General features: G+C 26.4%; 1 protein-coding gene across 2 annotated transcripts in view; it reads right to left on the reverse strand.

Annotated features, from left to right (window-relative positions):
• Positions 1–26891, reverse strand: part of LOC107440704 (focal adhesion kinase 1) — a 102024-nt gene that overhangs the window by 60999 nt on the left and 14134 nt on the right. The gene's annotated exons all lie outside the window — the stretch shown is intronic.

A 26891-nucleotide genomic window follows, 5' to 3' on the forward strand; every position in this document is an offset into this window, starting at 1 on the left:
ACTATTTGTAAACAGAAAAATCTTTCATTTAAAAAAAAGTAGGACAAAAAGAAATAAAACGATTTATTGAGCAAATCGAACCCGCAGGGATTGGTAGTAAGGCCTTACAACTAGATGACTACTCCGTTAACGAAGCTAAAATTTAACGTAGCTTAAGCTTATTAATTAGTTTTTCTCGGAATCGGCTGGGAAGTGCGCTTTATTATTTTAAAAGAATGAACATCCTTTAAGTCCCATGCATACCGAGTTTCATCCCAAAATAATTTTCCTAAATTGCACCATCCTCTTTTCAGAAAATATGAGTAATAATTCTAACAAAAGAGTAAATAAATAAAAGACGTTTTGGTAAGAGCAGTTTTAAATTTCAAATGGGAAATTATGATTCATTTTTTCCCCCTTTAAATTTGTCCCGTAACGATTTTCATTGAAAGAAAGAGTTAAAAATCTAAAAAGTTTTATAAAATGCACTAATATATAATATTTTAATTAAATAATCTTAAACAGGTGTGTTTTGGTAACAAGGAAGCAGTTTGAAAATTTCAAATGGAAAAGTAATTTTTATGATAAACCGTTCCGTAGTTAACATTTAGGAAAATATTTTTTTTTTAAAAAGAATTAGTTCTGTGAAGATTTACATTGAAGTTATAATTAATAATAATTTTAAAACTAAAACTGTGTAGGATGCACTAATAGAAAGCAAACTGCCCAAAGATCAACATGTTTCGAGACTTAAAAAGTTAATTTTTCGCTAATATCCTTTGAATGGAAGTGAATTTCTATTAAATTAGAATTAATAACTCGATGAGATCGAAGTTTTGGTGAATTGAAAGATCTGAAAAAAAGAGCCAAAAGGTATGCTCAGATTGAAAAACTGTTAAGAGATAACAAGATTAAAAAAAAAAAAATACTTAACTTAATTTTGGTGTCATTCGACTTAGCTTAAAAAATACATAGGGGAAAAATAACTAATTTTATTGGGGCTATTTCTTTCAAGTTGTAGCAATTACTCAATATTTCAATGTGATTTTAATTTAAAAACATCAACAAAAAATGGTTATTCTGAAAACACTTTTGAGTTTAATTTCATAACTTATAGTTAGCATATTTAATTAGCTTAAGTAGACCTTTCGCGTCATAAATTAGAAAAGTAAAATCAACTATATTCATAAAATATTCAAGGTATTTCTATGTTTATTTTGTTGACTGTAATAATGCAAAAAAAAACTGCACAACCTGCAGTGCGTTTGATTATAAAGAAAAATTCCTATATAATTAAACAAAAATTATATTCCGAAACATTTTTTTTTCCGGGGGGTTCAAGTTCTGACTACAATATTTTTTTTTTTTTTTCATAATTCATTTCAAAATTAATAAACCATACAACTGTTAATTTTAAAACTATAATGTAAGATTATTTATGGATGCGCTGTATAACAAATAATCGGGGGAAATAAATAATTTTAAATAAATCTTACTAAATATCACAACATTGAAAATAAATATTTAAAAATTAAAAATATTTTTTAAAGATTTATTTAAAACATTTTAAAATCATTTACCAAGACATTAAAAAAAAAGCCATGTTTTATGAAAGTTTATTGAGATTTCACAAGTGATTCTGTTGGGTATTAGGTTCTGAACAGTTTTTTTATGTCTCTTTATAGGTTTTTTTTTTCTTTTTTTTTTTCTTCATTAAGGGGGTATTATTTAAGGCATTTTCATATATTGCAGCAATTCAACGTAGCTTAAATATACATGTTCGATAACAATAATTACAATTACATAATGCAAAGTTAATATTTTTTTTAAATTATAAAGAATAATTAGCTAATTTGTAACAATTTTAATCATAAAACTAGTACCAAATTGTGAAACTAGCGCTGAAACAAAACTACCAAGAGCTGCTAAATTTGTTTAAGAGCACAAATAAAACTGATAAATTTTTATGATAATATTAAATAAAGTATATTTAATAAGTGCAAAAAAACAAAATTGTTTTACTTTAAATTACGAAATATATTGAGAAATTTCAAACAACAACGCACCTGAAAATAATTATACTTTTATCGAGAAAGTTTATGAATCTTTTATTATAAACCATAGTGTTAACATTAGGTTACATAACGAATATAATTTTAAATTGCATAGTGTTTTTTCAAGGGAAAAAAAGTTCGACAAAATCCTGACAGAGGGGAGGATGAACTGCAGGCAGCAGCCAAATGCGCCCCTGTAACGGTCAAAATGCAGACCATAGCTAATTTAAACGAAATTCGGCCCAAAAAACGTATATACAAACATTTTAAAAATTGAAAATAACATAAACCTACATACAGTTAAAAAATTATAAAACTAATTTTTCCATGCAGAAAAATTAAAAACTGCTATAATATAACTTTTTAAAGAGGGCAAAGTGTGCAAAACTTCTGTTTAATATTATACATATTTTTTTGAAAATAAATATAATAAGCTTTATCTTATCATTTTTTAGACATAGTGATAATATTCATATTGTAATTATAAATAATTAATTCCTTAACAATTATTGATATACTTATTGCATTCATTGCAGCTAGCAGAAGATTTAAGAAGAAGAAAAAGATTTAAGAAGAAGAAAAAATCTCTTGCTCCGTTCTGAAAAAGATTACGCACCCCTATTCGAAGTATTCTATTTCTCACCAAACTTTCATAAGTTCATTTTCAAACACAGCATTTTTATAGGTTGGTTAAGCGGATGGCATCAAGTTCAGCTATAATAATAACTTTAAGATAATCCTTTAAGAAAAGATGTGGACTAATCCTTTAAACTGGTTATTTATTGACAATATTTTTAAAATTGAAATGTTAATTACATCTACTCGCCTGAAAATATTACGTATCATAATATATATTTGTTAATATAAATCATACTGCCAACAAGAAAAAGAAATGAAAAATAGATTTTACAAAAATAGATGATTATATTACGCGTAATATTGCGCAATACAAAAAAAAAATATTTCACGTATAGATACTTTTAGATATTTCTATAACCAGGGCTCGTGAAATACGGACACCTGGTCGCCACTGACGACCAATGAATTTTGAGTGGCGTCTAAACTTTTAGCTTTTAAATTAAGATCTGACATTTTTTTTTTATAGTTCAACATTTATGTAAAAAAATCGGTAGGAGAATTAAACTCAAAAGATATTTTTTTCTCCTTCTCGCCCGTGTTTTCAACAATAGTCGGAATTCCATTTTTCCTCACCTTCATACTAACGCGTATTCCTCAAATTTCTGAATCTGCGATTTTGTAAAAATATCGTATTAAAGTAATAGAAATTTTAAAAAATCGTGTAGAAATCTATGAAAATAACTGCGGAATTAAGATCGAAACCACACGGATTTACAATGAAATCAATGCAAAATCGATGTGGTCGAAAATCGAAAGGTGATTACTCACTTGACGTTTCGTGACGTTTTATTATCATATTAAAAAAAAATGGAAAAACGCGTTCGATTCAATTTCATTTTGGCAACATAATAAGAAACACGTTTTTTTTTCACAGGAATTGCGTAATTTCGTGCAAGGTTCGTAATTTTTGAATTTTTTTTTTTTTAAATTCTTCGGGTTTTGCGAACTTAGAAGTTTATAAATTTGAGTGGAAAAAAAATCCCGCTATAATGGACCTTATTAAGCGCAATCGCAAATTCTCAGATAATATACATACAGTAATATATTTATAAATAAAAATATATTACTTTGAAATTACACATATTTTATCATTTTGAAATCACTTTCAAAAAATATATAGTATTTAATTATGTAAAAATAAGTATTTCATTCACTTGTAATAAGCATTCCAAATCATAGTATTTGATTTTTATGCATAGTAGTATTCAACAAACTTCAAATTTGGCAGGGGAAAAAACAGTAAAAGGGGAGTGGAGTTAATATTCTTACCAACTACCCAGAAATTGTTGCTGGCTACCAAAATTTTTCAAATTTTTGGAACCCTGTTCAATTGTTGTAATAACCAATATAGGAAAGTAAAATACAAAACGCATGTAAACACTAATAATGTTTTCAATTGATATTAAATGAATTTGAATATAAAAACTTTTATTGGGTTCATTATAATCTCAAATTCACAATTTCGAACAATAAAAAAGAACCAAATAAACTGCACATAACATATTCTCGAATAACATATTTAAGCAATTTTTTTTTAAAAAAATAATTTCCCAAACAAAAATTAAAATTTTTTAACTATTTTCAAAATTGATAAAAATCGAAAATTTTTAATTTAAAAAAAAAAACAAATTAATAACTTTAAATAAAAAAAAAAATTTCTTCGTTTCTTTTTTTTTTTTTTTTGTTAAATTCTTTTTATATTTGAAGTCTCACTTCATTATTTATCAATATTACTCGTTTAATATTAACAATTATCAATATTACTAGAAACAATAATAATATTACATGTTCGTAATAAGTAGATGATTTTCAATTAAACAATAACCCTAGCTTATTGTTAACTAATTAAACAATAAGATAGGCATTTTTTTCCTTATGAAAATTTTTGATGGGGAATTTTTTTCAGGAACTTTGGCAATAATTAAGAAACCTGATCAGAAATAATTATTTTTGAAAGAAAGTTTTCCAACAAAATTGAAGATGAATTAGTAAATGAGCACAAAAATATCTAACAGCTGATATATTTATATCATGACAATTAACACGATAATACATTGTATTACCATGAGAAGAAAAAAATTCAGGAGATTTTACAAAATAATATTAATTTTATATTTTCAAGTGTATTTTTTTATAGTGTTATACAAAAAATACTTCACATAGAGAGAATTTTAGAAACGATTTTCATAATACAATGATGAGAAATATAATGCAAACAACTTTAAAATGACTTTTCTGTTTACATTGAATGTTTCAATTATTATGTTTATTATTATCATAATTTTGAATAGTTAAAAATATTAAATTCTTTTTTGATAGTGTTAAATAATTATTTAATAACTTAAGAGTCAAAGAAAAAACTTAAGAGCAGAAGTTAAAAAATTATTACTAAATACATATTTTTAAATAAACATAAAAATAGAAAATTCTCAAAAATTAAAATTTATGAAACACAAAGAAAAGTTTCAAATTTATTTCCATTAATGAAATTCACTTCTTTACATAACTATTTAATTTAAATAATCACATAAGCAATAATTAAAAAAAAACTACTTTGCTTTTGACTTTTTTTTTAGAATCATTTCCAATTTTTAAGGAGTCATCTCAAATATACAAAGATTAAGAGAATTTTCTTAAATACACTTCCAATTTTTTAAGAAGTTTTCTAAAATATATAAAAATCAAGAGATTTTTTTAGAAATATTTCCAATTTTTTAAGGAGTTTTTCTTACATAGATAAAAAATTTAATAAATATAAAATTCACAAAAATTAAAAATAATGAAACACAAAGAAAAAATTTCAAATGTATTGCCATTAAATGAAATTCACTTCTTTATTTAATTGTTTAATTTAACGAATCACACAAGCAATAAGTTGAGTAAAAAAAAAACTATTTTGATTTTTTTTTTTTTAGAAGCATTTCCAAAGAAGTAATCTATCAAAAATCAAGAGAAACATTTCCAATTCTTTAAGAAGTTTTCTCAAATATACAAAAATCAAGAGACTTTTTTAGAAACATTTCTAATTTGTAAAAGAGTTTTCTATCTAAAATATATAAAAATCAGGAAACCAGGTAAAACTGGCAAAATCTAAAAGGTGACAGCTATGCAGATCATTGTTAATATTAAAGAAATAATATTTTCGAAACTTTGCTTTTTTTCCCCATAGAATGTCAAACTTAACAACAAAAAATCAAATTATTTCATAACAAATAAATAATTTAAGCTATATACCTTGTACTCCTAAATTGTAAATAATGAAAACTAGATGCACTTGTCATAAACTCATGAGTTCCGTAGATATTTTGCGAACCCATAAGAGAGAGCCGGGCCAGAGTGCGACATGGCCGAGGGCATATCCAACACCAATCCATCGGCAATCATTTCAGCCTTGAATGCCGATTAACTCTTTCTACAACATTCAAGCGCGCGAAAAGACACCATAAAGGCTGCCAGATTTGGCGGACTCTTGGCTTACGCACGGTATTCTAATTTATACGCCTTTTAAAACAACTGTATGGCTACACCTCCGCAAAACAACTAATTTGAAATATGAATAAATATTTAAAATTCAACGAACAACTATTTTTTATAGTGATTTCGTAACATTATTTTTAATCGCCGATTTTATTTTTGAATAGAATAGGTGAATTCGAAATAGGTGAAAGTGAAAACAAAACACGGTGAAATGAGAGAAAATATACAGTTGAGTCTCGAATGACCGAATTTGACCCCCCCCCATAATTTATTTCTTCACAGAACAAAAAAATCTTTTTTTTATTACTTGTTATTTACGTTTTATTAATTCGTGTAAAATTTTTATTTTTAATTATTTATTGTATTGCACTACAAGAAATTGAAAAATCTAAATACAATATTAAAGCATATATTGCTTCGCTGTCTTTTCAACAGTTAATAAACTACTGCAAAAAAAAATTTCTAGATAAAATATTTAAAATTTACGAACAACTATTTTTTATAGTGATTTCGTAACATTATTTTTAATCGGCGATTTTTATTTTTGTTTTCTGAAGTCGAAATAGGTGAATGTGAAAACAAAACACGGTGAAATGAGAAAAAATATACAGTTGAGTCTCGAATGACCGAATTCGACCCCCCCCCCTTAATTTATAACTTCACAGAACAAAAAAAAATATTTTTTTATTATTTGTTATTTACGTTTTATTAAGTCATTTAGAATTTTTATATTGTATTGCACTACAAGTAATTGAAAAATCTAATTATAACATTAAAGTTCATGTTGCTACGCTGCCTTCAATATTAATGAACAGTTAATATACTACTGCATAATAAAATTTTCGAATTTTTTTTTCTTTTTTTTTAAATTTTACGACATATTTTTAATCGGGATGAAGCATTTTCCGACCATTCTGGCTAATCAAGAGTCAGCTGTAAATTTTTCTATTATTCTAATTTTTCTATTTTTCTATTATTTTGAATTAGAGACTAAAGTTTACTTTAAGTTAAAGTTTAAAGTTTTCTATTTAAAATGTCCGTAAGAGAAATATATGAGATATCATTCGTATATATTCATATCTATTCGGATATAATAGTTAAAGAGGTTAAAAAATAAATTTATAAATTACTTATTAAAGGAAAAATGTTAGGAAGGAACAATAAATCAACTGCAGGATCCTAAGAATAAAAATAGTCGTGCAGTTCAAATAATTGTTAAGAAACTTAAGAATTTTAATCTCAAAGCATATTTTCAAGAAAACTGGATATGAACTTTGCAGTGCTTTCAAAATGGCAAAACAAATAAATTTGCAACATAATAGACACGCGTACCATAACAACTACTTTCAATTCTATAACCATATAATTTTGAAATAAAATAAAATATATTAAATCTTTTGAATTAAGCATCGGAGAAAACAGGCTTATTTTTTTTCTCTTTACTCTTTTTTGTTTATATATCACTGACATCGAACAGTCGATTCATATCATTTTTTTATATATATAACCAGCGTTCAACAAGAGACCCAATTCTGAGTTTACGACAATTAAGGATCAATTCCGTGACCTTGTAATTCTGAATCCAACCCAGAAGGTAAGGGAACTCCTGGGTCAAGATTTGGGACAAACTAGCGATCGTGGAGGACTTTTTGATGGAAACCCGTGTTTGCGTTACATGGAAAGGAAAACCTCCCACGGTTAGCCCGACGGTAAGGGGATTCTAATCCATGATTCGTCTAACAGTGATGATATTTTACGTCAGTGTCAAGGTCGGTGAAAGCAGGGAGCAGAATTCGTATCCACCAGCCAAGCTGAGATTTAAACCACGATCACTTCATTGGGGGGCGAGAGCTCTATCCCTGAGTCACAGCGGCTCCTTATATTAGATTTGGTGCTGTCCATGCTCAACTATGACAATTTCGAACCTTACCCGTAAGACAAGGGAACTCATGGATCAAGCAATGGGTTGAAGGAACTAACCTACATTTGTGTGACATGCAGAACAGATGGAAAAACTAGAAAACGTCCAGCAGTTAGCCTGACGGCTAGATATATCCCATGATCTATCAACCACTGCCGTGAAAAATAAAGTAAATAATTTTAAACAATAAACACTTCAATACACTTATTATATCATCAATTAAAGACACGTGATTTATCAACATGCACTGTAATGTCGTAGTCCATGATTATCGCGATTACTACCATATCCAATGTTTATATTTGTCGGAAATTTTCCTAATCAATAATTAACGTATATGCGATATTTATTGTAAGACATGGAATTTACAATATATCGCGAGCATATATTTTAAGATATCATCGCGCTATTTGAAAAACATCGATATTTCACGATATGTTGCCCATATTTAGTGTTCATTAATATTCTCATAGTTATCACGACGGCAAGGAATACTAATCTCTGATCTTTTTGTCAGTGCCATGAAAAATAATCTGAATAATTACATAATATAATGGATACAAATACACAGCCAATAAACTTACCATTTAAAGAAACACTATTTATCGACCTTACTATAATATCGTTGTCGATAATTATTGTAATATCACGTTCAAAGCCTATCTTTGTCGGAAATTAATATATTTCAAAATATCATTACTGCAATCTTTGAAAAATATCGATATTTCACGATTTATCACTCAGCTATCATTAATAGAAGCAAAACATTTATTTTGTCTTATAATCTTTTATTGTTTTTGAGTCTTACATTATTGTGAAGATAGAAGACTTTGTATATCAAGTTTTACTAACATTTAAAAATTTTTAGAAGGTCAAATATTACAATAAGATGGTGTTAAGCGGTTATAAAGACGACAATGCGGCAATTTCGATAATGCCTTCGAAAAAGAAAGAATAAGAACTATTTTTTCTTACCTCAAAAACACTGGTGCGTAGGCTTCAATGTTATTAAATGTGATTCCTTTTTTTTTTCCACTTTGCACATTTTAAAGATGGTCAATAGATAATGCAATTGTAATAAATAAATAAAAAATGCTAGTAAAAGTGTCCTTAATATGATTTCATAACGCAGTTTTAAATTTGACAAATTAGTTAATGCTTAAAATCTTACAAAAGTTTTTATTTTATTTTTTCGCTAATAGCTGCCAAGATGAATAGGAAGAAATCCAGTAGATTTTGCGATTGCATAATATACTAAATATGTTACATAAAGGGAATTTCAGGGATTTCCTTGCCATTAAAAATTAAAATATAAACAATGTGTTACACTAACTATAAATGGTCTGCAATATTTTTCATTTATGATTGACATAAAATAAACTTAAATTTGAAATGTTTTTTTAATTATTATTATTTATGTTGATTCATGATTTTAAATAGTAATAGACTGGTAATTCATTATTGATAGTTAAAAGATTTTTTAATTAATTTAAAAAGGAGAGTTTGAAATGAAAATAAAACTGAAAATTTGGGAGCAAAAAAAAAAAAGAAAAGCTTTAAACTGATTACCTTAAATGAATCCTGCTTCATTATGTATTAGCAATACTTATTTAAAAATTCAAACAAGCAATAAATTGTAAGGAACTTCTATTTCAATAGAGATTTTTTTAAGACAACTCATTCAATTTTAAGAGAATTTTCTAAAATGTACAAAAACCAGTAGTCTATTGATAAATTCAGAAAAGTTAGTTGTTAATAAAAAAAGTGAGTTGTCAAAAGTTAAAACTAAAATAAAAATAACTTTAATTTCGTTACCACTAAAAATTATTATTTTTAAAAAGCGGAGAAAGTATGCACCTCTGTATTAAGTACTGTCATAAGCTTAAATGATGCCAGAAACTATGACTGAGGAGGAAAAAAAATTCGAAAGGTCATAAGGGAAGGTATCCAATTGCTCCGTATTGGTCAAAAACTTTTATGAAGTAGCAGAAATTTAGACAAGAAACTTTGCAGAATTTTAGTTAATTCTAAAAAATAATTAAAAGCCTCACAGCAAATTAAGTATAACTCTAATCATAATTTTTTATAAATGTTTTAATTGTTTACGTGTAATGGTGGGCAAAATCACTCGTGATGAAATTTACTAAACCAAGAATAAAATACTAAAACATAAAATATTTTTCACCACAAAGCGGAAACGGAGTAAGTTGACATATTTGTAAGGGTCACTTCGGGGTTATTGAACCTGTTTGGCTTCTTTTTTTTTTTTTTTTTTCAAAAAATTAACCAATAAACTTGAGTTAAATGCAATACTTCATTAATGACTTCAATTTTACAAATGAAAGGAGTTCCGCAATGACCGCACTTCATATAAATTTTTAGGTTTTCTTTCTTCTTTTTTTTAAAAAAATAAATAAAATCTAAAAATTACAGACATTAGGAGATGCAAACTAGTATTTCAGTAACGGGGAAAAAAGGCAATCGCAATCTAAGGGATCCCTGTTAAGGAAATCGAAACCTGGTTGATTGTCGAAGGAAACAAGAAATAAAAGACGATTATTCGAAGCACTTTCAAGTTTCATTAGGCAATCAAACTGGTTTTGATGCTTTTCACGCAGTCTTCCTTAAAATGGGATTCTACAAACTTTGACAATTAATTAGGGATCTCAAATCTGTATTTCAGCGATAGAAGACAAAAAAAAACTAAATCTTAATCGAACGGATCCCTGTCAAGGAAATCTGAACTAAAATCATTGAAACCAGGTTAATTGTCGGAGGAAATTAGAGTTGTAAGACGATTATCAGAAACACTTTCAAGTTTCATTAGAAAATTATACTGGTTTTGATGTTTTTCATGCAGTCTTCCTTACTAGGGGATTTAAAAAACTTCGAAAGCGATTTTGTTTTAAGCTCATTTGAATATTAATTTGTGCCCTATAATTTGATTCATCGTTTACTACATTCAAATACAAGGGTTACAATACAAGGGTCAAATGCATCGTACAAGGGCTCAAAAAATACATATTAAAGGCGGCTATTCGGGAACACCGCATAGATATTTATGAGCGTACAAGAATTGGTTTTGTTAAAGAACGTCAAGGAAGTGGTAATTCCAGATTTTACGTAGCCTAATTTATATTCATTAAAAAAAATAACTACCGCTTACACAAATTTAATAGAAAATAAGAATAAATATTCTATTTCGATAAGAATTTTTTTTAAAAGAGAGAGAGAGAAAGAGAGATTTAATTTAATACGAATAACAATAAACTTGAAAATTAAATTTATAAATAATGACGCAAACAAAGGTTAAAGCGTTCCGCTAAAAGAATAAGTTCATTTTTTTAATTTCGACATTTCCAAAGTTAAAAAATTAATAATAAATATTTATTTTAACAACCATGAACACTAATATACCTTTAACTGCAATATTATTTATGTCTAGAACATAAAAAGCTACTTTTAAAAAATATAATAAATATATGAACAAACAAAATTGTGATGAATTTTTAAAAAAAATAAAATAATACAGTTTAGAGAGAAGTTATAAAACTCAAGCATAGTGTTTCATATTTTTATCTATTAAGTGTTCTATTAAAACAAAAAATTTTATTAGCTTTAATCCCTTGGTCGCCTGATAAGGATATCCTTTTTTGCTATGGCCTACTCTTTTTACTTTACGGCAAACAAAGAGATCCTGACTATCCCCCCTTTCGCAACAAAAAATTTTATTAATTATTGATAATTTTAAAAATTAAAAAAGATCAAGAATATTTTTAAAAAAATTATTAAAATTAATTAATATTTTTAAACCGAAATTACATCCGAGAGTATAAAAATATTTTGGGACTGTAAAGACAAATACGAACAGAACTTGAATCAAAAATTTTGGTTAAGTATAAAAATGAACCAACTTTATCATCTAAATATTTATTTACTGAAGATAAATAGTGGACTTCTTTTTCCTTTGTATACCAACGGTACGCTGTTATGTAGATTTAATTTTTATACTTATTTTTTTTTTTGAAGTTTTAATCGCTGTTTTTCCCATTTTATTACAGCAAAATTTACCATTTAAACGAAAGAAGATTTGTAAAATAGTCAATAAAACATCTACCACGAGATGCCTAAGGCAGTCGTTTTTATTTGCACCGTCAAGTATAGTTTAGAGCAGGGGTTTCCAACTTACATGAGGCCGGGGGCCACAATTAAAAACACAAATCAAATGGCGGGCGGCAACTTTATCAAAATTTTATGTAAGACTCTTATGTTAGAAGGAACATTAAATATTACTATCAGATTTTTACCAAGTTGTACAAAACAAAAGTATTGAATTGCAAATTAAAATAAGAAGTAGATTTTTAAAAATATAAATTGCATATTAAAAAATTCAGGCTACAATAACTTCAATGTGCACCTATGTATTAAACAATTAAAGATATAAAACTTTAAAAAGGTTGGTATTAAAATTTACATAGTAACACACAAAATGTTCAATGAGAAAATTGAGGTTTGTCTGCTGCAACCACCAGAGAATAGATATTTACATTTTAAATATAAAATTTACTAATGTGTGTGTAAATATTTTCGTCCAAAATTAGTGGTTTCAAAAAGTTAAATCGGAGAATTTCTTCGAGAAAATTTCTGATACACACATGCTAAATTATATTCACAAAATACAAAAAAATAAAATTAAAAAAAAAAAACATACACGATTATTTTTGTATTGGAATAAATATTTTCTTGGATGTAAGACCTGAGAAATAAATTTTTTTGCAGTTGGTATGCTAAATTTCACAGAAACGAAAAAATTTATTAACGAGAAAAGTATTTTAAACCCATACAGATTTTTTACGAAAACTGCCCGCAAAAAAATGACAACTAATATATTTAGTTCGCGGGCCACAGAAAAAAGCTTCGCGGGCCGCCAGTTGGAAACCGCTGGTTTGGGGCACTCTTTGATCGGTTTATAGATTATGTTGGGCGTAATACAAAATACATTGAGCATAGTATAACAATAACCGTATTAATAATATGTCTCACTCTAAGCAGTGATGTAAAAAATAATTAAAATTCAGATTCCATACGGACACTGTAACGCTAACATCATTCTTCAGTATTAAATATATTTTTCGTGTTAAAGCGTTTTGTTATAACATATGCAATTCACCCGTCCTATATGGATAAACGAATTACGGATTCACTAAGAAATGAGTGAATTACGATTAACCCTGAGATTATCGTAATTCAAATTGTGGTTCCCAGGCCGGGAATGGAATTCGAGGGCAGGCTGCTTGCTAGGTTTTTGTTTTTAAACATATAATAGCTTCAAAAATACAGCACAAAATGGATAAGTTATTTATGAAAGCGCACCGCGAGTCCGAATTCTGGCATTTTCAGAATTCAATACCTAGAATTCATTAATTTTATAGAATTAAATACGAATTATAATTTTCTAGCTATAATTGGGAACAAAATTTCACCTCAAATCGTGCTTTATTCAGTCATTCAAGTGAATCATAAAAATGCAAGTAAAATTAAATTAAATAATTGATTTAAATGTTGAGAATTATTAATGATTAGCTATTTATTTTAACCATAGAATATATTAAAAATGAATGCTAATTAATAATAAACCCTGCGTGCTCACTAAATTTCGAAGAAATAAAATAAGACTTAGTCCTTTCTGAAAAAACTAATTCAACCTATCTAACAGCCAGGTGATGAAGAATCAATTCATACAAAACTTAATAAAGAAGAAGCACCTGTCTATCAACAAATGAAATAGTAGGCGGTACCTCCTGAATTTAATTTATGTCTAGATCATATCTATATATAAATCATAAACGTTAATTTGAAAATGCTTTTTTATTGTGTTGCAAGTTAACGAAACAATTTAACAATTTCTCATACCTCCTTAAACAATTATAAATATATATATATATATATATATATATATATATATATATATATATATATATATATATATATATATATATATATATATATATATATATATATATATATATATATATATATATATATATATATTATATATATATATATTATATATATATTATATATATTATATATATATATATATTATATATATATATTATATATATATATATATATATATATAATAATCGAAAAGCATTAAAAAATTAATTTTTAAAAATGTAGTCAAATAATTTTTTAGGAGTTTTAGGGAATATTAGTATAAAAGTTATTTTGTTATTACAAAACAATTAGCTCTCTAATAATTAACTATTAGAGCAAAGCTCAAATTTAATTTATGTCAAGATCATCTCTATGTATAAATCATAAGCGTTAATTTAAACACGTCTTTTCACTGTGATGCAAGTCGAAGAAACAATTTATCATATTTTAAAAAATAAATAAATTAAAAATACTTAATTAAATGACTGAAAAAATTAAAAAGTTTTTCAATGTTTAATCGAAAAAATTTTTGAGGACTAATAGAGAGTATTAGGGTAATTTCACAATTTACAAATGTCGTATTTGCCAATTTTAAAAGCATATAACTCAGTTAAAAAAAAATTCTAGCAGTTCTAATATTTATTGTGAAATCAAGTCTAGTTGTCACTATCATTTACTCAAAATTATAAAAACTTTTAGAAATATAATTTTATTTAATTTTTTTTAAATTAAAAACTAGCTATTACGGACGTACTTTGTGTTTCGTCCGTAACATCTAGTCTTCACAACTTTTTTAACTTATGAAAATTATTTAAAATTTGAGCAAGTGTACAAGTACACCATGGCTTATTTTCACAGAGATTATTAGAACTGCTCGAACTTTTTTAACTGAATGATTTAATCGTCTGCTAATGGTGAAATTGACGATTAATAATTATTTTGTTATCAAAAGGCAATTAATTCCCGAATTTAGATTCAGAAAGAGAATTTAGAAGGAGATTATTCAAAATTATTATATTTTAATGTGACAATAAAAACAATTCATCTTACATATGTATTTAGAGACGCCTTAATCAAAAAAGAAAACCAAGGCAATTTAATTCTTTTACACACCCTATAAGTAGGAGTAAAAAAAACTAGTTTTCTTTTGTTACATCTTCATTGAATATGTGACAAATGTGAACTTTTAAAACTGTTGAAAAATTAAGGTTTAGCATCCGTTAAGTAGACAAAGCTTTCCTTCATCTAAATAAACAAGTTGATTTATTTATAATAAATTTTCTTTTTCTAAACAAAAAATTACATTAAATGGTACATTAAAAAAAATCATTTTATGAAACATATCTTTAAATAAATATCGGTACAGTTATAAAAATAATTGAACTGTAGTGTTTCATATTTTTTAATAACACTGGGTACTTTAGTTATATTTTTCAAATAAGTCTTGAAAAAAAAAATCATTAAACTTTTAGTGTATGCTTAATAATTGTCTGTCAGTAAAGATATGTTTTGTATAATATAATCGACCTTAAGTACTTTTACTTATGTACTAATTGAATAAATCAGTGCACAGTGCGCAAAATAAATAAGCCGACGACCCCAAATAACTTATGATCTAAAGATCGGATCCTCACGTTCGAGAAGTCATACTTAATGGTACATGGGGTGATCTCAAAAATGCTAATTAACTAGTGCTGATGATATTTTTAAGTTAAGGAATCAGCCACAAAAACGTACTTTCTCTACATAAACATACCTTTTTTTCGACAGATTCAGATTTCTGATCACAAATATATAGGAGGGGACCAAAGTTTGGACTCCTTACTGTTAATTTTACTTTTTGCGTATTTCGCTACATCTAGAGAATTTAAGCCAATTAAAATATTTTTCCACACACCATACAGTTTTAAAATTCGTTTATCTAAAGATAATTCGATGCAAAATACAACTTTCAGTAAATATTTATAATTTTTTATTATTTTAGTTATTAATAATCGAAAACATTTTTAATAGTGAGGTATGCAATTTTTACATCATTTTGAAGAATGTAATTTTGAATGGCAAAATACAAAATTTGAGGTCAGCATATTTGAGGTCACCCTCTCGAACCATTAAGATTGAGCCCTAGAACGTAAAGATCCGATTATTACATTAAAGGTTAATCAGGGTGGTCCATTTATTTATTTTTTTTTTTTTTTTTTTGCTCACAGTTTAACAATAACAGTCTAAATCTACCAAAGCGAAGGATATCATATAAAAGCTCTAACTTCCTTACGAACCACTAGTCGCATGTTGTACGCTTTTAACCCTTTACTTCTAAAAAAATTTCTCTAGTATAATCTTAAATTAAAGAAATTCAGATACTTTTATGCAGCATGTTTTGCCAGACAATCATCAAAAAAGACAACAACAAAAAATCATATTTGAGGAATGAATGCTGTTGTTGTTGTTCATTTAGGTCACACTAGAGCTGAACAGTGGGCTATTGGCAACGGTCTGGGAAACATCTCTGAGGATGATCCGAAGACATGCCATCACAATTTTGATCTTCAGCAGTGGGGATGGCACCCCCGCTTCGGTAGCCCGACGACCTGCAAGCGAAGTCGAGCACTTTACGGTAGAACACTTTAACGAGGACCAATACCGCACACCCTCGGTCCCTACGCAGACTAATCCAAGTGGCCACCCACCCGCACACTGACCGCAGCCAGTGATGCTTGACTTCGGTGATCTGCTGCTTAAAAATCAAAAAAATAAGAAGAAGATATTTTAACTGAAATAAGCTATTAAGAGAGTATCACATGACCAATTTCATAAAATATATCAACTTCACCTCATTTAAGATGTTTAATTATTTAGACAACAAAATTTAAGGGCTTTATTATTATTATTATAAATATTGATCCTTTTAATTTTGCTTTGTGGTTACATATCAGAGAAATAACAGTAAAAAAAGAACAATAATAAATAGTTAAACATATATATATATATATATATACACATACATATATATACATATATACACATATACACATATATATATATATATATATATATATATATATATATATATATATATATATATATATATATATATATATATATATATATATATATATATATATATATATATATATATACAGTTTGTAGAACAGCTCAAAATATTTACTTTATTAACAGGGAAGTAACTCGCGAGTTCCACTTTCAAAATATATATAAATAATAAAAGATAAATAATAAAAGATAAATAATAAAAGATAAATAAAAACTCAATAAACAATATTAAAGCAAAATCATGATAAAATATTTAGGCGGCTTTAATCAATAAAAGCTAAACTTTTTTCAATAATTATAAGCAAGTCTCGAAATTAATGGTGGTCCACGGACGCAATCCGACTTGAATTAACCTAAAATAATTACCAATCAGTGATCGGTACTGTAACAAGTTTAAAATATTACACGTTTACTGTAATTTTTCATCTAATCACTTTATCTTGATTTAAAATCTAAACACTGCAATAGTCATTTAAATTTATTTTGCTTAAAACGGTCCGTTTTAACACCCAAACAAGGCCAGCAGAATGGAAAAATGAAAGTGTATACGGGCTAGTGATATCTATAAATTGCTGGTTCCTTGGAACTCTAGATTCTACTTCAGTAATTCTGGATAATTAGTAAAATAAGAGCAAGAAGGATATAAAACACGAAAAAGATGTCAGAAAAAAAACAGTAAAATGCATTTTTTTTTCTCAGTAGTTTCTCCCCTTTGGTTTGCATGTATAAATAAAAATACGGTGATAAGTGTTTCACACAAACGGTGAAACGAGGTTCGCTTATTTATTTTTTATTTAAATCATTACAGTTGAAGTTAAAAATACACAAGAACATATTTGTGTTTGGAATGGTAGGAAATGTTGAACAGAAAAAAAAGGTCATTTTAAACAAAACAAAATAAAATAGTTTCCATGAATCTCAGTATAAGGAGTTATAACAGTTAGAGTTAGTACAGTAGACTCTCAATTAACTGGGACCTGATTATCTAAGTTGTGAATTCTCCTAAAAAAAATGTTGAGAAAGTTACGTAGCAAAATTGTTCGAGAAGTAAATGAAAAACAAAAAATCTTCTATCAATTCATTCTTCACAAAGCAGTGAAGTAAACTACATCTCTGTTATCTTTTTACAATAAGAATTGTCAAATCTAAATAAAATGAAATTGTCTCGTTAATTATTTTTCTCTCGAATTAATTTAATAATGTTATATTGTACAATAATTTTATATTTTCTATCATTTTTTTCATCAAAATTTGCGTAAATTGGGACTAGATGAAATTTAAAGACTAGATGAAATAGAGAATTTAAAGAATACTTCAAGGGTCTGTCTGGGTTTTTCTGAGAGGTACCTATTTTGTGAAAATTATATTATAGAATCAACACAAATATAGTAAAAATATAGATTTATCGTTTCTTACGAGACACAAAAATAAAATTTTAAGAAAAAGTATTTTGTGTGATTATTCTATCATTTTTCCTAAAGTTGAATTCGCAAAGGTACCGTTAAACGGTAGTAAATTTAGCTTGGACAGACCCCTGTACATTAACTATTAAAACAAAGTTTCAGTTAGCAAACCATAACTTTAATTTAAAATTGTGATTCCATTTTTTTTCTCTTGATTTTTAAAATGACAAGATAAATGTAGCAGACTGTGTTCATAAATGTAGTCATTCATCAAAAAATAAATATTTAATCTATATATTTTTATATTAAAATATTCATTTTTAATTCTATATTAAAATAGCTTAAAATAGCTTTAATCTTTAAAAAAAAATTGAAAATCTATGTACTCATTGGAATTTTTTTCACAAAATTCCTTTATAGAAAATCAGATAATGTCAAAGATACTATATTAGGAAAAAAACATCTGAATTCATCAGCCCTTTTTTTTTTTCTTTTTCTGTTTTTGGCATATTTGGGTAATTTCTTTTTAATATAACCTCAAGCTTCAGAAATATACATTTTCCACCAATAAAATATGATGTAGATTTTAATTCACGCTTTTTCATTCAAAAGGTAGAATTTTAATTAACATTATTTGTATTATTTTCTGAAAAAAATTCATGTTTATTAATTACTTTCTACAGCTATGCAAGTCTATATTAAGACAGCATTAAATGTTTACTTTAATCTGTACTTTCAATCTCAAGAATCAAAAGATTTTTAAAAATGTAATTTCAAATGTGTTGGAATTTAATACACACCAAGAAAGTAATTTCGTTAACTAAAATTAATTAATGCAGCAATTTATTTAAATTAAATTTTAATACTAAGAAAAGAAAATAATAAAAGTATCAAAAATTTAAAACACTGTTTTTTAACTTTTAAAATCAATATATATAGATAAAAAAAAATTTGTTGATTTAAATCAATGATTTTTTTAAAAAAAATCATTTGATTTAAATCATGATTTAAATTGTGATTTAAATCAAGCTGATTTAAATCAACGAACCCTAAAAAAGTGAATTAATTACAGTTTAATAAAATTAATAAAAATTCAACTATTCAGTTAAATTTAAAATTAAGATATGCCACAATTTTGAACAAAAACAATTTTGAACAAAAAAAATTGTTTCTTTATGAAGTGATTCTGCATCAAATCATCCAATGATCAGAATATCAGATCTTAGTATTTAATTTATTTTTGGTTCATGGGTAGAACAAACAGAAAGGGTGAAAAATACTAACTTTTAGATTTTTTGAACAATTTGGTTCTGAGAGTTATTTTTAAAAGTTTGAAAATTCAGATTTTTTGCAATTTTTATATTTTTATACAGCTATACTGGCCTGCAATTGGAAAAACAACTTAAATGCTATAAAACAAAAATTATTTAAGAAAAAAACTTATTTGACATAAGACATTTTTAATTTTAACTTCCTTGATCATACAAAAATGCCAAATATATAAAATTCTCAATTTTGATTTTTTTGTCACTTACATTGTTTTTTCTATTGCAAGGCAGTATCTTAAGAAGTTTGCAGTTTGCTACATTTTAGATTTTCAAATTCATGACTTTCCATGATTAATTCCAAGAATTTTTCATGACTTAACGAAGTTACTATTTTCTCCGACAAAAACACAATAAATTTAAAAAAGCATTAACATTCATTGAAATGATAGGTGTAACCAAAAAACTGGTTTACTTTACATCTTCCTATTTAAAGATTTTAAATTTAAAAAACAGAGTAAAGAAAGAGTTGAAGCAATAAAATAGCTGAAAAAAATACAAAAGCAAATTTTTTTTTTCTTTTTTTCTGCAGAATTACATTCTAAAGATACTTTTCTTGTTCATCGGAAAGGAAAGAAATACTCCTGATTTTTCTGTTCTCATTTCGGAATTTAAAAAAAATCGCCAATGACTAGCTTGCTTTAACTAAAATTTTAAATTGATAAAATAAAAAAAAATAAGCAAAAATTTTGAAATCACATTGCTTTGAAGTTTAAAAGATAATTCGCTCTAGAAATGTTTTTTTCTTTCATTTCGTGAAAGAACGCCATAATTTTTAAAGAGCACGATAAAAACATTTTATATTTTAATCAAATATGACTGTGAGTGGGGATTTTGTCACAAATTCAGATATTCGAAACACCATGAAATTGGTGGGAGGGGTACATTCCATTTTGAAAATAAGATTTTTCGGCGACCTAAATCCATGACTTTTCATGTTTGTTTTTTTTAAATAGTTAAAATCAGGACATTTCTTCTTCAATAGTTAAAATCAAGACAAATTTTGTTCAGTGCTGAAATTCATGACTTTCCATGATTTTTCATGACTTTCCAGGCGCGCGGAAACCCTGTATAAAAAATAATTTTTAAAAAAGTTAATTCTTTAATTTTTAAATTTTAAAATTTAAATTTAAAAAAATTTAAAATTGGAAAAATTTATTTTTAAAATTTTAAATAGAAATTTCAAATTTTTCAGGAAAAAAAATATTTTGCCATCGTTTTAGCAATGTGAGAGCGAAATTTCAATATGCTAATCTTATGAGATCAGAAAGAAAGAAATATTTTCTCGCTTAACAGTGACAAATCATGGAGCAAAAACATATGTGCTATTTTAAAAACAATTTTGAGGGAAAAAATGGCATATTAATATTACAAAAGAATTATTTGTTATAATCTCATAGGAATATCATCTTAAATTTAGCACAGGTACCAGCTACAAAAAAAAGGAGTTAAGTAAAAAAAAAAATTTAAAATTAAAAACAGAATTTTTTTAACAAAAAATTTAAAATTTTAATTTTTTCAAAAACTTTAAATTCTATTTTTTTAATTACTATTTAAAATAATTGAGCCATGTCACATATTTTTTAAAATGTTATTAAAGGCTGAACAAAATTACACAAAATTTTACCCTCTAGGACAATTACTTCTCAAGTTATAACTCTTAAAAATTTAAACATAGCAAGAAAAGTTTTAACTTTTAAGATTTTGCAACTAGGAAACAAATGGTTCTCAAAAATATTTCAAATTTGGTATTTTTTAAGTCAGAAGGAGGTTAAATAAATATGCTAAAAATAATTGAAAACTGAGTAATTGACCTAATAAAAAAAAAACTTTTTTTTGGTTGATTTGATATAAACTAGCTTTTACGGAGGACTTTCTGATGGAACTAGTGTGTTACACGGAAAGGAAAACCACGAAAACCTCCCACGGTTAGCCAGACAGCAAGGGGATTCTAACCCATGATCCGTCTACCACTGAGGACATTTTACATCAACAATAGTGGTTGGTGTTAGCCAGGAGCAGAATTAATATCAACCACACACTGCTGAGATTTGAACCTGGCTCACCTCATTAGAAAGCAAAAGCTCTATCCTCTGAGCTACAGCCACTTCAACAGCATGATTGTCGTAATAGCACAAGCAGCCTTTACTTCCCAGTCAAGCTGGTTTCCACTGAACTGAAGCTGGATTTGAGCACTTTGGTTTGAACCCCAATCCTTCATGATAACAACTCAATGCCTAAACCATTGAGACATAGCCTCTCCTATTTTGTACGTTGTCCACTAAAATATATTAGAATTGGCAGAGGGTATTAAAAAACATGGTTAGTGGAGGATTGACCCCATTATCAGCATGTTTGGTAGCAAATGATCATTCTTCAGGTGGTCCGTCTTATAATCATAGATGCTACAGATAAAATCATATATTTGGATTCTTTGTAGCTTTTTAGTCATATTTCCTGACGGGACAACTAATGTGTTTCATGATAGTCCAATACAAGCTAAAATTCTTTGTGAAAATTGAAGAGGATAGATTTTTTTCTGAAAAATATTAGTTGATAATTGTGATTTTGTAATAACACCTGTAGGACATAATGTAATGATAAAGAAAGATGAATGCTAAAAGGGGTGACCAAAACTTAGGTGGATTGACTGCCTGGAAAAAGATGTGAAAACTATTAAGGTGACAAATAGGAAAACAATCAGCCAAGAATAGAACAACATGGAATGGAAATCTGAGAAAAAACCAGTGCCCATTCTGAACTTTCGTTCCAGCAAAAAAGATTTTTGCTGTCACATGTTGTTTTGTATGTCACTACTCTATGTAATTTATTTTCACAGCTGTAATTACCAATATCAAGGAATCAAATGGTTTGTAAAAAATTCTATGATTTGTTCTTTATATTTTTAGAGAAACTATTGCTAAATAATACAATGTTCACACATATTTCTAACATATTTGCATACAAAAAATTGACTCCACATCCAAAAACAATTAAATATATTCTTTAAATATTTTTAATATGATTTTAAAAATATTTGAAGAACTTTCACACCTGTCATCTAAACTAGTGTAATAGGTGTGCACAGTGTGAGATTGTTTTATCGTAAGTGTACAAAAATATCAAAACTAGTAAATACTGGACTAATTTTATAAAACCAAGATGAATTAGGAAACAGAAAGAATAATGTATAAGTGTAATGTATTTTTAAGTCTACCGCAAGCAATGTCTGCAAGCAATGTCTAAACAAAAACAAAATAAAGTAGGATGTAAATAAGCATGTTTTAACTTGAAAATATATTTTTAAAAAAATTCATATTTCACAAAAAGAGAAGAAAAAAAATTTAAACAAGAAAAGTATGGTTGAGAAATTTATTTGTTAACTTTGAAAAGAAATTTAAAGATTGAGAGTGCACTTCAAAAAAAAAAAAAAAAAAAACTAATGAATGCATATAGAGCAACAAGCTGATTTTTGTATGGCAATACAATATCTCCTTTTAGTTATCAATATTAATTCATATTTCCCATATTTTATTGACCATTTAGGATAAAAAATCTAGAAATCTAGACAAGCTAATCTATTCTACAGTTCCAGACGTTTCATGTATGTTATTATCAAAAGAACTATGTTGTTAATTAGGCTATTTTTAAGGTAGGGTCTGTTGTCATATTAAATAACACTTTTTAGCGATTAATATACAATTTCTTACTTATAACAGTTATTTATGACTGACCATGTGAATCATAAAAATGGACCAAAATGTCAATATAAAGGAAAGACACAGCTTTGTGTAAATAAAAGCATTTTGGGACTAATGTTTTACTATTCAAAAAATTACTCAAATCATGCATTATCTGAGCTCATAAAAATTTGCAAAAATTGATAATTGTTATATGATTTAAATTATTTTAATTTATATGAAAAAAAACTTGCCAAATAGGTCAATTTTGAAAAAAAGTTGATTTTTTTTTAATATTTAATATTATTTGTCCATTTTGAAGCCCAGGTAATTCTTTACATCAAGATTGTATATATAGTTCAAACTAGAGCTTTATTTCGAGTTTAAGGCTATTAAACTATGGAAGTTTTTTTCTTGGTAAAAGAGCCTCGAAAAATATTCTTAAAACAATTATTCTTTCTACCAAATTATTCTTAATCATTAGAAACATTTTATTTTGAAAGAGCAAAAAAAAAAAAAATTAACACTGGCTTTTTAAATGACTTTTGTGAGATTAACATAGAGTGTAGTATAAGGAAGTTTAGTCTAACAGTTCTGTAGGTAAAATATTGAAACAGATTGAAACCCATTATGATAAATACAACTGTAATAAAAACTGTAAATAGAGATTAAAATGTAAAAAGTGTTTAGAAAAATGCTCATTTTAAAACATTAAAGTAAATTATCCAAATTTGCAAATAACTTGATTTTCTACATTAAGCATTAATTCCATGGGAATAGAAAACTGTTCGTTTATTTTATGTGTATATGCACAGGGTTGGGAAAAAAACTTCTTTTTTTTTTCAAAAAAAACTGAAAAATCAGGTTTGTTTATTTTTTTATTAATTTCTTTTTCGGTTTACCTAAAAGCCCCAAATTAAAAGTAATTAAGTCATCAAAATTTATTTCAAATCAATCTTTTCATACATAGATCAATATTTTGATACAAAATACAAAAGAATTCACTTTTGCTCATAAATAAGTGAACGTGATAAAAAAAAAAATTTAAAAAAAATAAATAAATAAACATAATAGCTAAAGATCTTGAATATTTATAGCAACGCCACTCAACCAGCAAATAAACATTTAATGTCAAAACATCTAATGTCTTGTTGGGCTTTTTTTTATTTGTAGTTTTTATTTTAGTGCATGTATGTATAAGTTAATTTACCACCTTGATTGTTAATACGTAAAGAAATGTCAGAATTATTTACATTAATATTCTTATTTAACACTGTATATTTTGCAGTAATAATATCAATTAATTGTTCTAAAATTTACTTTTGTTTTTTATTTATTAAATCAATATCAATTTTGATATAAATGAACATGAGATATTCAAGGCAATATATATATATATATATATATATATATATATATATATATATATATATATATATATATATATATATATTGATTAAAAATATTTAAAACTCTTAGAATGATGAAAAGAAATGAAAAATTGATTGCATGAATAAAAACACAAAATACAGTACAGAACCTGTTATCCGGAAATCAGAAAACCGGAAAACCAAAAAACCGGAACGAAATTCGATAAATTTTACCGCCATTTTTAAAATAATTTTTTTTTTCCTCATAAGATTTTAGGATTTTTCTTTCTTTTTTTGAAAGATGTTTACCTTACTATCATTTTGGAAATAATCATTAGTGTATTACTTCATTGTTTTTTCTTCTTTTTAAGATTATTTCCAAAAAAATTAATTTTTTTAGTTGGGTTTAACAATGAAAAAAACAGCTTTTTGTAGCGATTCAGAAAACCGGAAAAATCAGTTATCCGGAATAGCGATGGTCCCGATCGTTCCGGATAATCGGTTCCCTACTGTAGTAGATATATGTTACTAACTAGTACTAACAGATTGAAAAATAAAGAATAAATTACGATTTCATTGTTTATTTTAACATGATGGAACTTTAAATTTAACAATATTTTTATTGACAAATTGCAGCATAAAATAATTTTAAAAAAATACTTTAAAAATATTTTTATTGAATTTAATATTTTTTCGTCAACAGTTGATTTAGATATGATATGAAAAAGTTAACTTGAAAATTACACAATAATGACTATAAACATACTGCAAATATGCAATAGGGTGACCTGGGATAATTCCTGATCAAAAAACGCAAACATCTATTTTGTGAAAAAACTATTCAAAATAGAATTTTAATATTTATTGGAAGTTTGAGGCTATATGAGATGAGTCCAATGCCACCTTCTTTTGTTTGAAAATCTAATTAGAATTTAAAAGATTTTAAGTTTTTAGTGATCAGGAATTACCCCTGGTCTTGATCATTTCTGGGGTAATTCCTGATCACTTCTGGGGTAATAACTGATCACCAGTTTTTATTGTAAAGGGGCTGTTTAAAAATAATTATATAATGGTAATTAACAAATAAGACATCAAGATCAAACAAATAAACCAAAAAGATATGTTTAAGCAGTTAATAAAATGATTTATTTAAAAGCAAGAAGAACAATTAACACATTAAATTTTCAAAAATCTTTGCATCATGCCATACACTTTAGGCAATCAGCCAACTCATTCTCATGTTCTTCTGAAATATAAGAGAGTTCCCACATAGGTTACTTTGGCTGGATTTTTTAACTTCATTAAGGGAAAGTGTAAAGTTAAGTAAGGTATGTCAACAGATGCAATATCTGATAGATCAGATAGATGAGAAATTATAATCCTTTTTAGGCTTATAATTTCTCACCATATTTATACTAGGCTAATTTATAAACTTAAAAATTATTCTAACAATTATACTAGGCTAATTTATAAGCTTAAAAATTATTCTAACGATGTACACACATAAAATTAAGATAGAAGCAAGGTAAGACAAATCAGAAATGGTGCAAATCAGAATACAGTCTTGTATACAGTTAAAAACAAATTTTGTGATGACAGTTAAAATATATTTTATAGTTGTTCCACTTAATAAATATGAACTGTTATTTAAGAAAAGACAATTAGGTATTTATAAGCTATTTTCTATACTATTTATAAGAAGAAATGACAATGATCAGGAATTACCCCAGTGATCAATAATTACCCCATCTGTAGGGGGCAACATTTGATATAGTTTCCTATAATCAATTATAATGTTTACAGTAGATGTGAAACAATTAAACAAAAGCTTACACTACTTTTATATCAAAGAAAAAGAAAGTGACTCAAAATATTTATTATTAAGAGAAGGAGGGGGATCTTTGCAGAAATGTGCACATTTTGAAACCCATCTTTGAAATGGAAAATACAGAAAGCAGTTTAAAAGATACTTATTTTGTTAGATTAAACAAAAAATTATTATTAAGTAAATGTAGTTATACTCTAGTAAAGTGTACAAGCATTCTTGTC

The sequence above is a fragment of the Parasteatoda tepidariorum genome, chromosome 12 (genome assembly GCF_982258835.1).
Source record: "Parasteatoda tepidariorum strain Cologne lab strain chromosome 12, Ptep-v5.0, whole genome shotgun sequence".
Classification (NCBI taxonomy): domain Eukaryota; kingdom Metazoa; phylum Arthropoda; class Arachnida; order Araneae; family Theridiidae; genus Parasteatoda; species Parasteatoda tepidariorum.